The sequence below is a fragment of the Uranotaenia lowii genome, chromosome 1 (genome assembly GCF_029784155.1).
Source record: "Uranotaenia lowii strain MFRU-FL chromosome 1, ASM2978415v1, whole genome shotgun sequence".
Taxonomy (NCBI): Eukaryota; Metazoa; Arthropoda; class Insecta; order Diptera; family Culicidae; genus Uranotaenia; species Uranotaenia lowii.
This window is the reverse complement of record NC_073691.1, coordinates 136,195,982-136,213,584: the sequence shown is the minus strand read 5'-3', so window position 1 is coordinate 136,213,584 and position 17,603 is coordinate 136,195,982.

Sequence of the window (17,603 nt, the reverse complement as noted above, 5' to 3'; positions counted from 1 at the left end):
ATCGAAACTAAATTAGGCAGTGAACCGGTACAAACAAGCTGCAAACGCCTTGACATCTCGAAAGAAGTTGCGCTAAGGTTTTGAATATCGAACGCAAATTTTCTTTAAAAAATACCCACGTAGTGAGAAAAACTATAAGCAATTTCCAAAATCCACATTTTTGTTTTAAAAATTAACATTGAATTGTATGTATCTCGTTTTTATAAGTTCAATTTGATTTATTTAAATGCAATACGGAGTCGAAAAATTCACCTTTGAAACGGTGTACCGTAAAACGGGGTAACATTGATCACCGGGGTTAATTTGACCATCAATAAACTTTTCCATATTATCATCAATAACTCAGTCGAATTTTTGAAATCTGTTTTCTACGTTTGAAAGCCTATGAATTGAGTATCAAATAAGCAAAATTTGGTATGTATTTGAAATTTTTTTCTGTTAGTAAAAAATCTAATTTCAAAATCTTAAAATATTTATTTTTCCAAGGCTCGCAAACAATCAGCTCTCCTGATGATACCAAAAAGCATTTAGAAGCAAACAAGTGGTTTAATGTGAAAGAACAACTTTTTTTCTTTGTATATAAATAGTTAGAGTGCTATTTTAATGATCATTTAACGATAAATTTTTGAAATTTAAAAAATAAGGACATTTTCCAAAAGTAAGTCCGTATTGGACAAATGGATAGGAATCCTATCAAATCGTCAACTTTGAAGTTAAAATGAAAATGGAAATAGTGGGAGTGCCTAGGGGAATGTGTGAAGGTAAAATTTCATTTGTATTTTGAAGCTCAAACTATTTAGCAATAATTAATATTTTAGCCCCTAAACGTAGGCAGCATCATAGTTCTTTTTTCGATTATTTTTCGAATATTTTTAAAATAAAACGTTAAAAATCAAGGTTAAATTGATAAACTAGCATTTTAAAATATTATTAAGGTGTTTTGTATCCTTTAAGTTGAAAAAAGCTCGTTAAAACCGGCAGAATAGAGACTGATCAATGTCACCCCAAAGCTTCATAATCTGAACAGAGACGAAAACGATTTTTTAATCAAATTAAAAGAGGTCTGATAAATTTCTGCATCCATGTTCTACATTCATAGGAGTCCAGTACTGGTTTTAAAAATATAGAACATGCCACATTCCCCTTAATAGAAAAAATAATCCAAATATATTGAAAAAAAGTGATCAATATTACTCCGGATTACGATACCTATATTAATTTGAACGAAAATAAAATACAAACAATAGCTTACCCGGTGTGCTTTTCTACCCCTTCCATGAAAAAAAAAAATTATGTTCGTTAAAATTATTATAGTTCAAGCAAACTTCCTTTTAAAATAAATTTCATATTATTCAAATTCAAAAGCGAACTACTTTTCAGGGTAATCGAGCTTGAGTCTTGAATCTCAACATAACTTGAAGGTTTCAAGGTTGAAGGAGCCACCCTTTAGAGAATAAAATAGGAGGGATCTACAATACAATTAAATAAACCCTTTTAATTAAAAAATATCCCATTTTTGAAGCGGGGGGATTTTCAAATACAGACAAATTTGTACATAATCAAAAGTGTGCCAAACTTTATGAAACCCTAAGACATTGGTTTTGTTAATAATGTGTATGTTACATGCATCATCGCAAACGTTAATCAATTGTTAAAAAAAAACCTTCAAGGATTGTTAAAATGTTGTCAAATTTTCATTGATTTTGTATGGCAGCAGATCCCCCACCTTTTGGATTTAGAGGGGCTTTAAAGTATTAGAAACCATTCCCAGTCCCAAAACGGCTACACGCCAAATTCCACGTTGATCGGTTCTGTTGTTTCCGAAAATTGTTGGAATTGTGTCAAATTTTTGTTAATTTAGTATGGAAGCCCCTTTTTGGGATTCGGAGGGGTTTGAAAGTATTATAGAAACTATTCCAGGTCTTTAAAAAGCGCTACACACTAAATTTTACGATTAACGGTTCTGTAGTTTTTGAAAATTGGTCGAAATCAATAAAAATGTGACACTAATTTTTATTGATTTTTTATGGGAGTTCCTTTAAGCACAGAGAACAGACGTAAAAGCTCGAACAAAAAATCATCAAAAAAGTGTGTAACATTTCAAATACTGGCAAGCAAAAAAAACGTTGAAAATTGATTGGAAACAGTGCCGTTTAAAAGTTTCAAATCAAATTTTCAAGTGCCCAGTTTTTGAAAACACCTAATCGTATATGATATATATATAAAAATGAATTTGTGTCTGTCTGTCTGTCTGTCTTTCTGTCTGTCTGTCTGTCTGTCTGTTCCCTATAGACTCAGAAACTACTGAACCGATTTGCGTGAAACTTGGCAGGTGGGGGTATTGGAGGCAGGGGAAGGTTCCTATTATGGTTTGAGACCCATCCCCCTAACAGGAAGGGGGGGAGGGGCCTCCCAAACAATAGTCAATTTTTTGCATAACTCGAGAACCAATCAAGCAAATGGTATCAAATTTGGCATGGGATGGTATTTGGGGACGGGGAATATTTCTATGAATATAAGGTACCCCTCCCTCCTCTCAGTGGGATGATAGGAAGGGGAGAGGGGGGCTACCTTAGAATTTTTCATATAACTCGAAAACTAAAGCTTAGTTCTTTTAGAAATGGGACACTTTCATTTGCTAATAGCTCGTTAACTAGTTATTGGATATTAAAAATTTTGACAGCATTTTGTTGCCTGTAAAAAGTACTATTCGACCTATTTTTTTCAAAATTTAAAATTTACGCGTTTTTGAGATATGTACGATGCAAGAGAAAAAGAAAAAAATAATTTTGCACAGTTTCCTTGAAAATACGTCATCATCAAATTGATAGCTGACAAAACCGTTGATTATTCAAAGAATTACTGAGTTTTTGTGGTGGATAAGTATGCAAACACTGTCAATAATGTCCACAAAGTTCAAATCAAGCATTGAAGTGAAGCACATGATCGGCAACAACGGTTAAGGATCATCAAGGAAGTCAAGTCTCATACCAGCATTTTTAATTTTCAATAAACGAAAAACTAAGGGTAGATCGCTGAAATGTCCAAAACAATTTTCTCCGATAAACTGAAAGTGTTGCGTAGTAATGACTCATTGAAATCCAACCTCAAACAACCATTTTTTGATAGTTCCAAAGCTCTTAAGCTGTAAAACCGATACCGAAAAAAAAACGTTCAAAAATGTGGTAAAAAATAATCAAATTTGTTCATTTCGAAACAACTGAATCCACTAAAATGCTTCCAGTTTCCAGTTTCCAGAGAAGTATTGGACCAAAAAGTATCAGAAATTGAAGAAGGAGGGTGAAGCCACCTTAAATATAGATTTTACGAAGTATAAGTTGGAGAAACTGATCAATACCACGACTGAAAAAAGTGTGCGTCGGCCAATGGGAGATACCAAGAATAAAGTAGAAATTTCTTTAACAAAAAACGGTAAATATTTTTTTTTCAAATTTTTTCATGAAAGATCATAACATTACCTTCTTTTTCTTCATAGAAAGTATTTGGTTCCAACGAATGGTTTTTGAGATACAGGCATTCGTAACTGTCCCATTTCTAAAAGAACTAAGCTTTAATCAAGATATTGGAACCAAATTTGGCATGGATAGGTATTTTGATACGAAAAATCTTTCAATGATTATTTGAGACCCCTCCCTCTTTCCAGTAGAAGGGTGGAGGGGCCCTCTTTCATATTTTTAAACATAACTCAAAAACTAATAAAGCAAAAGGAACCAAATTTGGCATGGGAGGGTATTTGGATACGACAAATATTACTATGATTATCTGGGACCCCTCCCTCTTTCCATTAGGGAGATATAAAGGGCGGAGGGGGCCTTTTTTATAATTTTTTCATAACTCAATAACTAATTAAGCAAATGGAACGAAATTTGGCATGGGCGGATATTTGGGAACGTGACATATTCTTATGATTATTTAAGGCCTCTCCTTTTTCCAGCGGGAGAAAGGAAAGAGGGAGGGAAGTTTCATACAGTTATTACTTCATTTCTCAAGAACTACAACAGCAAATGGAGCCAAATTTGGCATGGAACGATATTTGGGTCCTAGAAATTCTTCTATGAATATTTGGTATCCCTCACTCCTTCAAAGAGGTGGATGAAAAGGGGGAGTAGAGGTCTCCCTTACAATTTTCAGTATAACTAGAGAGTTGATCGATCAAATTGAACCATATTTGGCATGTGAGGATATTTGGATACGAGAAATGTTTCTATTATAAATTGAGGCCCCATCTTTTTTAGCGGAAAGATATAAAGGAGGAAAGGGGGGCTTCCATACGATGTTTTTGCATAACTCGAGAATAAATCGAGCAAATGAAACCAAATTTGGCATCAAAAAGCATTTGAGTACGAAAAATACTTTTTCTATGTGAAACAATTCCTTTCTTCCAATAGGATGATAGAATTAGGAATATAGGAGGGGAAGAGGAGGCTTACATTTAACTTTTTTTTTTTTACAAAATCCGAGAACTGGACAAAACTTAACATGAAAACCATTTTGGTATGATTCTATGATTATATGACACAGTTTCAGTGAGTAGGTACAAAGGAGGAGGGAGGTGAGTCCAATACAATTTTATTAGCATAAGTTCTCAACGAATAAGTTCTAACGAAGCCAACAAATGGACACAAATATGACATGGAAAAGTACTTGGTTACGAGATATGTTTCTACGATTGTTTTAGACCCTTACGCTTTACAGTGTAGAGAGGGGAAGAAAGGAGAAGGCTCCATATACATTTCGTTGTATAGCTTAAAAACTTATCAACCAATCAATGGAACTATAAAAAAACGAAAAAACGGAAACGGAAAAAAACGGGTATGATTATTAAAGAATACGACCTCCATTCAGCAGGAGGTGAAAGAAAGAACAGGGGAGGGGGCTCTCTTATCAGTTTTTAGCATAAATCTAGAACATATCAAGCAAAAACAACCATATTTTATAAGTTAGATTGTTTGCGTACGATTAATTTGGGCCCTCCCAGCTCAGGGTGAATTTTAAAGAAACAGATTAAAATTATCAGATCTTTAACACAAATTTATAGCTCAAGATTCAAAAAATTAGTTTCAGTCATCTTTGTACTGCAATTCAAAACTCCAGCTGCAGCTCTCATTTTATAGCGGTTGCTTTAGAATTATGTTATAATTTGATTTAAAATAATGCCAACAAAACAATAAAAATTTGAATAATTTCTGAAAATACTATTTGTTTTTGAAAGGTGTAGCAAAGCACACCGGGTCAGCAGTCTATATATATATAAATGAATTTCTGTCTGTCTGTCTGTCCGTTCCCTATAGACTCGGAAACTACTGAACCGATTTGCGTGAAACTTGACAAGTGGGGGTATTGGAGGTAGGGGAAGGTTCCTATTATGGTTTGAGACCCCTCCCTCTCTCAAGAAGGGGGGGAGGGGCCTCCCAAACAAAAGACAATTTTTTGCATAACTCGAGAACCAATCAAGCAAATGGTATCAAATTTGGCATGGGGTGGTATTTGGGAACGAGGAATATTTCTATGAATATAAGGTACCCCTCCCTCCTCTCAGTGGGGTGATAGGAAGGGGGGAGGGGGGCTTCCTTGCAATTTTTCATATAGCTCGAAAACTAATCAAGATATTGGATCCAAATTTGGCACGGGAAGGTATTTGGATACGAAACTATTTCAATGATTATTTGAGACCCCTCCCTCTTTCCAGTATAAAGGGGGAGGGTCTTCTTTCATATTTTTTTACATAGCTCAAAAACTATTAAAGCAAATGGAACCAAATTTGGCATGGGAGGGTATTTGGATATGAAAAATATTTCTATGATTATTTGAGACTCCTCCGTCTTTCCAGTAGGGAGATATAAAGGACGGAGGGGGCCTTTTTTATAATTTTTTACATAACTCAAAAACTAATTAAGCAAATGGAACCAAATTTGGCATGGGCGGGTATTTGGGAACGTGACATGTTCAAATGATTGTTTGAGTTCCCTTCCTTCTTCCAGCGGGGAGAAAGGAAAGAAGGAGGGGAGTTTCATACAATTTTTACTGCATAACTCAAGAACTATAACAGCAAATGGAACCAAATTTGGCATGGAATGAAATTTGGGTACGAGAAATGCTTCTATGAACATTTGGAATCCCTCACTCTTTCAAAGATGTGGATGAAAAGAGGGAGGAGAGGTCTCTATAACAGTTTTCAGTATAACTGGAGAGTTGATCGAGCAAATTGAACCATATTTGACATGTGAGGGTTTTTGGATACGAGAAATGTTTCTATTATAAATTTAAGCCCCAACATTTTTTTGCATAACTCAAGAATTAATTGAGCAAATGAAACTAAATTTGGCATCAAAAAGAATTTGAGTACGAGAAATACTTTTTCTTTGTAAAGCAATTCCTTTCTTGCAGTAGGATGATAGAATTGGGAATATAGGAAGGGAAGAAAAGGCTTACATTTAACTTTTATTTTTTATCAAATCCGAGAAATGGACAAAACTTTTCATGGAAAATCATTTTGCTATGATTCTATGAATATCTGACACACCATCTTCCTTTCAGTGAGTAGGTACATAGGAGGAGGGAGTTGAGCCCAATACACTTTTGTTAGCATAAGTTCTCAATTTATGCAATCAAAACAAACAAATGGAAATCAATATGGCATGGAAAGGTACTTGGTTACGAGATATGTTTCTACGAATGTTATAGACCCTTACGCTTTAGAGTGTAGAGAGGGGAAGAAAGAAGGGGGCTCCTTTTAAATTATGTTGTTAAGCTTAAAAACTTATCAACCAATTAAGTTATAATTGATATAAGAGGATTTTTGGACACGAAAAAATGGGTATGATTATTAAAGACCACGACCTCCATTCAGCAGGGGTTGAAGTTAAGGATAGGGGAGGCTCTCTTATCAGTTTTTAGCATAAATCCAGAGAATAACAATCATATTTTTTAAGTTAGATTGTTTGCTTACGATTAATTTGAGACCCTCCAGACAGATCAAAATTATCAGATCTTTTACACAAATTTATAGAGCAAGATTCAGAATATTAGTTTAAGTTATCTTTGTGTTGCAATTCGAAACTCCAGCTGCAGCTCTCATTTTATAGCGGTTGCTTATGAATTATGTTGTAATGTCAATAAAACAATAAAAAATTGAATAATTTTTGAAAATATCATTTGATTTTGGAAGGTGTAGCAAAGCACACCGGGTCAGCTAGTCAATAAATAAAATAATGCCGATCTAAAATATATGGGTTCAAGTTTTTGCTAGATAAATGCAATAAGAGTTACTTTTGACTGTACAGAATCTCACTTCCTTTTTTACGGTTTTTATTATTTGACTTTTTACGGTGAGGAATCAACTTTTTTTTAAATTGTCGTAACGTTTCGGGTTACTTTTCTTCACCTATTATCAGATGTCCCTCAGAGTAACTCGAAACGTTACGAAATTTCTAAATAAAAAAAAAAGCCGTTTCACTCACCGCAAAAAGTCAAAAAGTAAAAACCTCATAAAAAGTACCGGTAATAAACTATTATTCATTCCTTTATTTTTGCACTTCTAAGGCAGTCATATTACATACAGTTTTATAATAAGTTTTTGGACTTCTTGAACGGTTATCGTCAGAGGCCGAATTGGCCATATCCAGTCAATTAGGAACATTATTGACGATCAGTCTTACCCATCAGAACTGATTCTAGACATCTCAAAGCAGGTTATTTTCAAGCATCACTTATACATCCCACTGTCTAAAATTTAGCACTTCTAGCTTGAAGGAAATAGCGATTCACTTTTAGGATATTTTTCCATTATGTAAACAGACAAAAGTGTTACAAAGCTTTAACAGCAATTTTCTTGAAACATGTTTAATAGTTCATACGACCTCACACAGGGGAACGGCAACTTCGTAGAAGCTAACCCAAAAAGGTTAGAAGGGTTCAAAATAAAAAAATATTTTATATTCAAAATTTTCAGTTTTTTATCTGTATCTTTTCAGGCCGAGCTTATTCAAGCAAAGTATCTTTGAAAGAGTTTTGAGTCATCTAAAATCAAACAGTTTTGTTGAACACACTTTAAATATAAAAATATTCAGACTGAAACGAGTTAGATTGGAAAAACTAAGAAAAAATAGCTGTTTTCAAACACCTGTATCTTTCTAGTTCGGACGAGTTTGGTTCGTTTTTTGGTTGCATCAGAATCAAAAAGGTTTCACCGTTATAAAAAACATGGAGTTTACAACGTTAAGTTGTTTATTTTGTAGCCTTATAAATGATCTAAGTTAGATATTTTTAAGGAATCTAGAGGACGGCAATTTCTCGAGCAAAAAGAGCACGTATCCTGCAACTTCTTCTTTGGGTGTACAAAATTTTATATTATTTTTTTGCCGTCACTGCAAATGATCAGAATAGTTGTCAAAAAATAAGTAAAAATTCAATATGAAAAGTTGATAATTTTGTTCACAGGCGCTTGGAATGGGCCAAAATCAGCGTTCGACTTGATGAGGATATGTAGAAGAAAACGAGAACAAATTGGGACTTTCAATAGCCATTCAGGTATGTAAACCTACAAGCTTTGGAAAACAAATGAATGAATTTCTAATGCACTTTCTGTTGCTATTCTCGTAATGCTGCGAGCTAGAACCAACAGCAAATGCACCTCAATGCACACGCATAGGCTTTCCGGCCAAAAGTGCAGGTTCTTGATCAAACCCCCTTTTTCGCGGTCTCTTGTCCCCTAGTTGTCGAGTCGCGTCTCCTCAAGTCTGTCCCCGCACGGCAACACATATAGCATACAATATTTCTCGTCTTCGACATCGGCATGCAGGAAAACAGGCGTAGCGACTTTTATCATTAATTAATAGATCTTGATTAAAGGTCAATAACACACGATGGATGATGATGGTTGGGGGCTTGGGGTTGGGGAACTCATGCCTGCCTGCTTGCCTACCTGGGGTCTCCTCCCATGAGAAGTTCTTTTGCTGATGGATGGCACGTGTGTGGTGCGCACGAGAGGGGATCCCGCGATGTGGTCTGGATGTGCAATCGGAAGAAAAAGGGAACAAACAAACGGAGAACTAATTCATACGCTGCCGTGAAGCTGCACACGTGCAACATAACCTGGTGTATGTGTGCCTGGGTGTTGTGTGTCTGTCTCGATCGCTTCTACTCTAGACCATCTCTCTAGTCAGAAGCGATTGAAGGAACGATGCATCAAGAAGGTGTGTTCTTCTGGGCGATCAATGAAAGCGTGGGAATCAGAGGAGGAATACATTGTTTTTACTTCAGAGGAAAATATGCTATGTATTTCCATAAGAATTTGTTAATAATGCTTTTTCTAGTGCCTCTTAGTTTGCCGTATGAGGCAACAAATCAACAACAAGGAATGTTGTCTTCTACGAACGGAGATCAGCGGATTTATTGATGTCGACAGTGTTTTCTACAGTACACATTGGCTAGATTAGATAACCTTAATTTTCTCAGAATAAAAGAGACTACACTATCATTCGTTTTCTTCAATCGACTCAAACCGTAATACGGAGCCAAAGTTCCTTTTGTTTACATCAATTGCTTAAATCAAGTTACAGATTTATTTTTCACACTTTTTTTTCGTTTGATTTGGTCAATTAGGTCGGAACAAATTTCAAATTCTACTTTCCTACTTTACAATAAAAAATAATGCAAAAAACAAATAAACTGGAATAAATTGTATGAAAGCTTGTATACATCAAAATTGTATACTTTATCATTGAACAAAACCTACAATTCAAGAAATTTTTTTTATTGAAAAATTTAATAAAGGGGGGGGGGGGGGGGGGAGGTGTGTGACTCAAGATGAAATTGATATTTGTTCCGGGCTTATTGGTTTTATGTAGTTTGGTTTAAGTATTTACAGGTCATTATTTTAAATTTTTTTAAAGCTAAAAAAAAAGATAAATAAGATACTTAAACGAGGAGCTCGATATAATAAAGATAAAGATATAATTCGAACATGTAGTCAAGGTCTACCGCAGCCAGCACATTCCTCACCGGAACGCTAGGCGGTTTTCCTTGGGGCCGAAGGGAGTCTATTAAATTCGCTGTGGTGATAAGATGGTCATCACACGACCAAACAATATGCTCGATGTCGTGGTAACCCTGGCTACAACGACACAAGCGGCTGCCAGAGAGATTCACACGATAGAGTAACGCGTCTAAGGAACAATGATTGGGCATGGGGCGGGAAAATGTTTTAATAAAATCCCCACTCAGGTCCAATCTATTTGTTGAACTTACGGTTTTCGGGAGAAGTATTTCGGCAGCAGATGATTCTGCTGCAACGTGGACGAACCAAAACAGTTTGTTTTGTTCTATTTGTTTTGGTCAATTCTTCTACTGAGAACAATAGCAATTGATCATTGATGATTGCTGATGACAGCTGGTGATGATGTACACGGTACAAATGTTTACATCATCACACTGTGGACCAATATAACTCAAACTGTGGTTAGCAGTTACACTGCAGTGTTGGCAGGCAGAAATGAGTAGAAGTATCAAAGTACTCATTGAGAAATGAGTACTTTCCCGGTTAGGGGATATAGGAAGTGGAAAGTGACAATTAGCTATCGCTAATTAATATAGTTGTATTCTACTGACCTCACAGACGAAACATGAATAAAGATAACTCTATTCCACCACTGAAACCTGCGTTTTGAACACTATTGAACCAAGGTTTAAGCCTTACCTTTGGGATAATCGTGTGAAGCCACCTACCAACTCATCCTCATCCCAATTGCACTTCTAGTTGACAAGAGAGTTACTTCGGACTAGAAACTAAAATTCGTTGAAGGCGATTTAATGCTGATAAACGTCGTCTCCAACCGCGTCCACCTTTTCCAGTGAGTCTGCCTTTTCATTGCCCTTTGCTGAGCAATGTGAAGGCACACTAACGAACGTGGTGATCAAGCAGCGTCTAGCTAGATAAAGCATTCAACGTTACCCGTATCTTCTCAAGAAAGTACGGTGAGTGCTTTCCGGGTGTTATTACACGAAAAGCTTCAACAAAGCTAAGGCTATTCGTTACAATGATGTAGTGCCCAAAGGGTCGTGCGGCTATAGTTTCCAGTTACCGCTGTGTAGCAGCTAATTCGGCAATATACACTGAACATGGAGATTGAAGACTGTAAGCTGTACTTGAAATTTGGTTGAACACTCCAAACCCGGTACATTCGTCAATCAGGAAACCATCAGTAAGTACATTTTTTCAGCATTGACGCCTCCATACTTTGCATTAAATAGCCTAGGAAAAATAAGAGAATGATGTTGTTCCGGGATCCTACGGAATCCATGCTGCATGGAAAAGTCACAGAGGACAAAGTAGGTGTCGTAATCAGGGTGAAAATCACGAATAAGAGAGAACGATGAAGGATTAACCTGCATAGACATGAACTCATGAAATATATTTAGTCAAATATTTGGTTTGAACTTTGAAGATTTTGCTCAAGAAGCTTTTCAAAATCGGCAACCACCACTGGGTTCATGACCTCACACCTGATGAGGAACCGGAGAGATAATGAATAAAACCTATCTCTCAGTGAGAGTACATCCGCCAAAACCTTGGAACTCATGGTTTGAGTTGAAGGCATACAACCCAGCGCTTTTAGGAGACAACGATATTGGATACGCTTAAGTTTAATGAGGTGTGTTTTGACAGCAGATTGGAAACAGATACTGCCGTACTCCATCACTGAGTGAATAGTTGTTATCGAACACACAGCTTGATCAGCTTGATAATTGAACGGAGAAAATTGATTATTTGCTGGCATTTTCCTTTCAGATACTCAATATGAGCTCTCCATGTGCTCTTGGAATCAAACCAAACCCCAAGATTCTTGAAACATCTCGATTGAGTGATCGTTCTGCCTAGCAGTTGGAGCTAATCTATGCTTTTTTAGAGGAAACTACCAACTCTGTTTTCTCTGGGAAGAACTCGGCCCCAAGCCCCAAAACACAGGATTCTAATCTGTCTAAAGTACAGTGTTCGGCATCGCTAACTAAAAAATTAGCGCCGCTATTTGAATCGCTAATTCATTCAAAGTTAGCGATCGCTAATTCAGTACGATAAATGTGATGAAAAAGTTATCGCTTTAAGCGTAAAGCGCTAATCGCTAACTGTTGACCATCATTAAGGCCGAAACAAATATCAAATTCATCTTTTGTCTTTCGATTTTTACAACTCCCCAAGGTGAGATGAAGAAAGATTCAAGTATTTCATGTTCATACAATTATATGAGCGCAACTGTCAAAGATGGTAATAAACAATGTTCTACAAATAACAAAAACAATTTCGAACAATTACAAGAGCAAAAAACAGAAAGTGGAAGATGGGAGCTATAACTTTTTTTTAAATTTTTATTAAAAATTTACTCGATTTATCGGGAAGGTACTATGCAATTTTGTTGCAAACAATTTATTTAATTTTATTGTTTTTGCATTATTTTACATTATCCTCATTTAAAATCTTTACCCTGTTTTCCCGCTTTTCAAACTTGCAGGAGCATTGCAGGAGCAGGAGCATTGCAGGAGCATGAGCAAACGTGAACGTTTATACAATTTCTTTTTTAACTTGAAACGGAGGCTATAATGAATTATTTACAACTTAACAATATCAATTCATTCATTCTATGGTAATTTTACCTTATTTTCATATGAACTGATCTGAAAAATCTCTGAAGATTTTATTGTAAAATGTAAATATCTCAACCATTTTAAAACAATAGCTGATTAAAGGATGTTCAAAATAGTTTTATACCTTTTATTGTTATCTTCTTCTGAAAATATACGCATAACACACATAAAAATTAGTGTCTTCTGTAAATGTTGCCAAAAAAGTACTAAAAGAGGGAAAAATGATACAAAATACATCTTTCCTTTAACTCAAGTACGCATTCCTCCAATGAATCCAATCAAGCAATCAGAATGATGCTTAATTTCACCTAAACTTGAATAATGACAGAAAGTTTATTCTATCACTAATAAGTAATTCGAGATACAAATATATGGGAGTTAGCGATCTTCAGTAAGCGGAACCAAAAAATAGCGGAACTATTTAATTCGTTAGATGAAACAAAAATTAGCGGCAAAATTAAACCGCTAATGAAAAGTTAGCGGACTAACTAGCGATTAACGGATTAGCGCTTTTGTGCCGAACACTGCTAAAGTATCTTGTAAGGGTTTATGCAGATGAGACTCTGTAGATCTAATTACAGATACTACACCGTCATCTGCAATTTGTCTTGGAGTGCAGCCTTCAGAGAGGCAATTGTCGATATTACATACATAAAGTTATACAAAAAGGGACTTAAACATGAATACTGAGATGAAACATGTATGAAGTTCTTTTTATTGAAATATCTCCATGAGCAAAGTTCATGTGTTTCTCACACAGCAAGCTGTATAAGATAAAAAAAAGAAACCCAAACACATATTGGATCTCAATGAAACTTGATGTTTCTTCGAAGAGATTCCAAGAACTTAACACTAAACGTTCATCTTTCGAGGATATTCTGGCTGGCATCTATCAATTGCTAAAACCACCGCCCCAAAGAAAGTGTACTATTTTTGCCATGATCGGAATTCGATCTCATGACCGTTGGCTTAGAAGACTTGAACGCTATGCTCTACGCCACGGGCGGCGGCTGTTGTTCAATAGAGGAGGCAGACCTCGGGAATGCAATTTGGCCGACAACACCTCAATAAATTCTCACAGTTTAAAGAATCCAAAAACAAGTTATCTATTTTTTCATAAAATGTTTAATTTAAAATTGAAAGAAACTCTGGGAGACTCTTTTAAACTTGCCACCTTACGTTCATCGTTGTGCTCTGCTTGGTCTGCATTCGCAATGCATGCTGCTTTCTCGTTGTACCATTTATGCCCTAGAAAGAACCCTTCGTAATCAAAATTGTCTCTTTCTGTAATCAAGAAGCACGCGCTATGGCAGCAACGACCCTCTTCGTTCCGCAAAAAATGCTTTTTTCGTAACTTTACACACTTCGATTTCAATGTATCCATTTCAACTTTTGAACGTCGAATTCAATTTGATTCAACCCTTTAGCACCGAGCAAAAAGAGCAAACACTGGCGAAAATAACCGACTCAAATTGTTGAATTTGCAATGGTTCTGTAAAAAGCTTATAAACGAAAGATAAGTGATATTTACAAAATTCAAAATGCATTTTGTATGTATGTTCGTTATCCACCATGGGTGCAAGAATTCACCGCAGTTTCTACCTAAGTATGTGCTCACATTATGTTCGCTGCTAGATTATTATGTTCGACAAATCTCCAATGCACCGCGCGTTAATCATAACCGGACCCCATGGTTTCGTATGAACTGAGATGGAGTTAATTTATTTGTATTAATGTAGGTTTATCTCGCGCCAGCCTATTCGCTAGACCACATCGGCGCTCAAAATTAAAAAAGGCATTTTGTCGGCAAAAATGATGAAGAGTTTAACTTCAAAAATTTTGTTTCGGTATTTATTTAATTTCATAGTTAAATTGTTACATCAAACGTATTCGAAATCTTATAAAACTGTTTCTTTTTTTCAATACATTGTTGAGCATATAAGAGAAAGTATTTTTCCATAACTTTAAATTTATCAGAAAGTGTAATGTTTCAGCTTAACATTCTAGTAGTTTTTTGTAAAAAGAAATAAAAATATTTTCACTGGGTTTACCTCCATGATGTATGCTAAACAATGCATCACAGTTTTCAATGCAGCACGCGATCATCCAAAGGCCCTGAGCCTTTTGACACGTTCGTCGCCACGTTCATTTATGTAGTTTTAATAGCCGGGTCCATAGAAATTCTCGGAGCGAGAAGGGAGGTAGAACTCCCATTTTTGCAACGTGTGGCTAAACTGAGCGGCTTACTTAGTAAGTAAGATAGCGTCACCCGTTTTTTATGTGACGGGGCCTCCCAGGAAATACACCCGTCACCCGAATATGTATACGTCCCATGGCGACGAATGTGTTAACACGTCAACCCGTCACATTAAAAACGGGTGACGCTCTCCTACTCAAGTTAGCCGCTCAGTTTAGCCATACGTTGTAAATCTTGGAGTTCTCCCTTTCTGTTTTCTTGTTCCGATAACTTCTTTGGGTCCAGCTAGTAAAAGTACCAAATTAATTTTGGATTTTTTACCAGCCGGGCCCAAAGAAATTCTCGGAGCGACAAAATAAAGAAAGAGAACTCCCATCTTTGCAGCGTGTGGCTAAACTGAGCGGCTAACATGAGTAAGAGAGTGTCAAACGTTTTTGATGTGATGGGCCCTCCCAGGAAATACACCCGTCACCCGAATATGAGTCCCATGGCGACGAACGTGTTAAAGCATGAAGGATAACAAAATAGCCATTCTTTTCATATGTGTTCCATCGAAAACAAACCATTCTATCATATTGTAGGGGAAACTTGTCTGCTACCGAACACATTGTAGGGATGAGATGAAGAATATACAGAAAATAAATCAAATTTAATTAGGATTAAAATAAAATAATAGTTGTATTCGGCAACACTGTAGATGAATAAAATAAAATAAATTTCTATGAGAACATTTGCTATTTTGGCAGCACTTGACAAACAAACAAAACAAAGTCAGTCAATGATCTATTCTTGCGAGTGACAGACGTGATTAAGTGAATCTCTGAATTGAGATTCGTAAAATCACGACAATGGCGTGGTTGGGAGAATAAGCAAAATAGCGCAGATATTTAAGGCTGCTGCTGCTGATTGTTTTGATTTGGCCTTCCGGTGGAAATAAGACGGAATTGCCCCTGAAAAGCGCAGATATTTAAGGCTGCTGCTGATGATTGTTTTGATTTGGCCTTCCGGTGGAAATAAAACGGAATTGCTCCTGAAAAGCGCAGATATTTAAGGCTGCTGCTGATTGTTTTGATTTGGCCTTCCGGTGGAAATAAGACGGAATTGCCGTTAGAAGCGCAGATATTTAAGGCTGTTGCTGCTGATTGTTTTGATTTGGCCTTCCGGTGGAAATAAGACGGAATTGCCCCTGAAAAGCGCAGATATTTAAGGCTGCTGCTGCTGATTGTTTTGATTTGGCCTTCCGGTGGAAATAAGACGGAATTGCCGTTGGAAGCGCAGATATTTAAGGCTGTTGCTGCTGATTGTTTTGATTTGGCCTTCCGGTGGAAATAAGACGGAATTGCCGTTAAAAGCGCAGATATTTAAGGCTGCTGCTGCTGATTGTTTTGATTTGGCCTTCCGGTGGAAATAAGACGGAATTGCCGTTAGAAGCGCAGATATTTAAGGCTGCTGCTGCTGATTGTTTTGATTTGGCCTTCCGGTGGAAATAAGACGGAATTGCCCCTGAAAAGCGCAGATATTTAAGGCTGCTGCTGCTGATTGTTTTGATTTGGCCTTCCGGTGGAAATAAGACGGAATTGCCGTTAAAAGCGCAGATATTTAAGGCTGCTGCTGCTGATTGTTTTGATTTGGCCTTCCGGTGGAAATAAGACGAAATTGCCCCTAAAAAGCGCAGATATTTAAGGCTGCTACTGCTGATTGTTTTGATTTGGCCTTCCGGTGGAAATAAGACGGAATTTCCGTTAGAAGCAAAGATATTTAAGGCTGCTGCTGCTGATTGTTTTGATTTGGCCTTCCGGTGGAAATAAGACGGAATTGCCGTTAGAAGCGCAGATATTTAAGGCTGCTGCTGCTGATTGTTTTGATTTGGCCTTCCGGTGGGAATAAGACGGAATTGCCCCTGAAAAGCGCAGATATCTAAGGCTGCTGCTGCTGATTGTTTTGATTTGACCTTCCGGTGGAAATAAGATGAAATTGCCGTTAAAAGCGCAGATATTTAAGGCTGCTGCTGCTGATTGTTTGCTTTGAATGAGCCTTCTGGTTGGGCAGGCTGTTTCTCAGAATACTATCGAATTATTCAGGCTCTTGTAAACAGAGACAGAGTAGCAAAGAAAGCACAGTTTGAGAAAGCTGTTGCTAAGAATGTTTTTATTTTCGCGGATTGTTCCGGCTCTGGTAAATAAAAGCAGAGCAACAGACAAAGCACAAATTGGGAAGGCTTTTGTGAAGAATATTTTCGGATGAAATGAAGAATATGCCAAAAAAAAGATTTGGAAAGCTTTTGCAGAGAATGGAATGTAGAATTGAGATGAGGGATATTTGGGATATAAAATTTTGTAATTAAGAAAAACAAAAGTCGGTAAATTAAAGATTCTATTGAGAATAGAGTTGAGAAAGAATGTAGAAATGTGATGAAGGATAAGCAGAAATTAAATAAAATTTGTAGGATGGAGAATAAAGATCTGGAATATGGAATAAAAATTGAGGATATTTGGTAAATTAAATTTTGCACTTAAGAAAAAAACAAATGTTGATGCGTGAAAAGTTTTAATTAAGAATAGAGGTGAGAAGGAATATAGGGATGAGATGAAGAATATACAGAAAATAAATCAAATTTAATTAGGAATAAAATAAAATGATAGTTGTATTCGGCAACACTGTAGATGAATAAAATAAAATAAATTTCTATGAGAACATTTGCTATTTTGGCAGCACTTGACAAACAAACAAAACATAGTCAGTCATT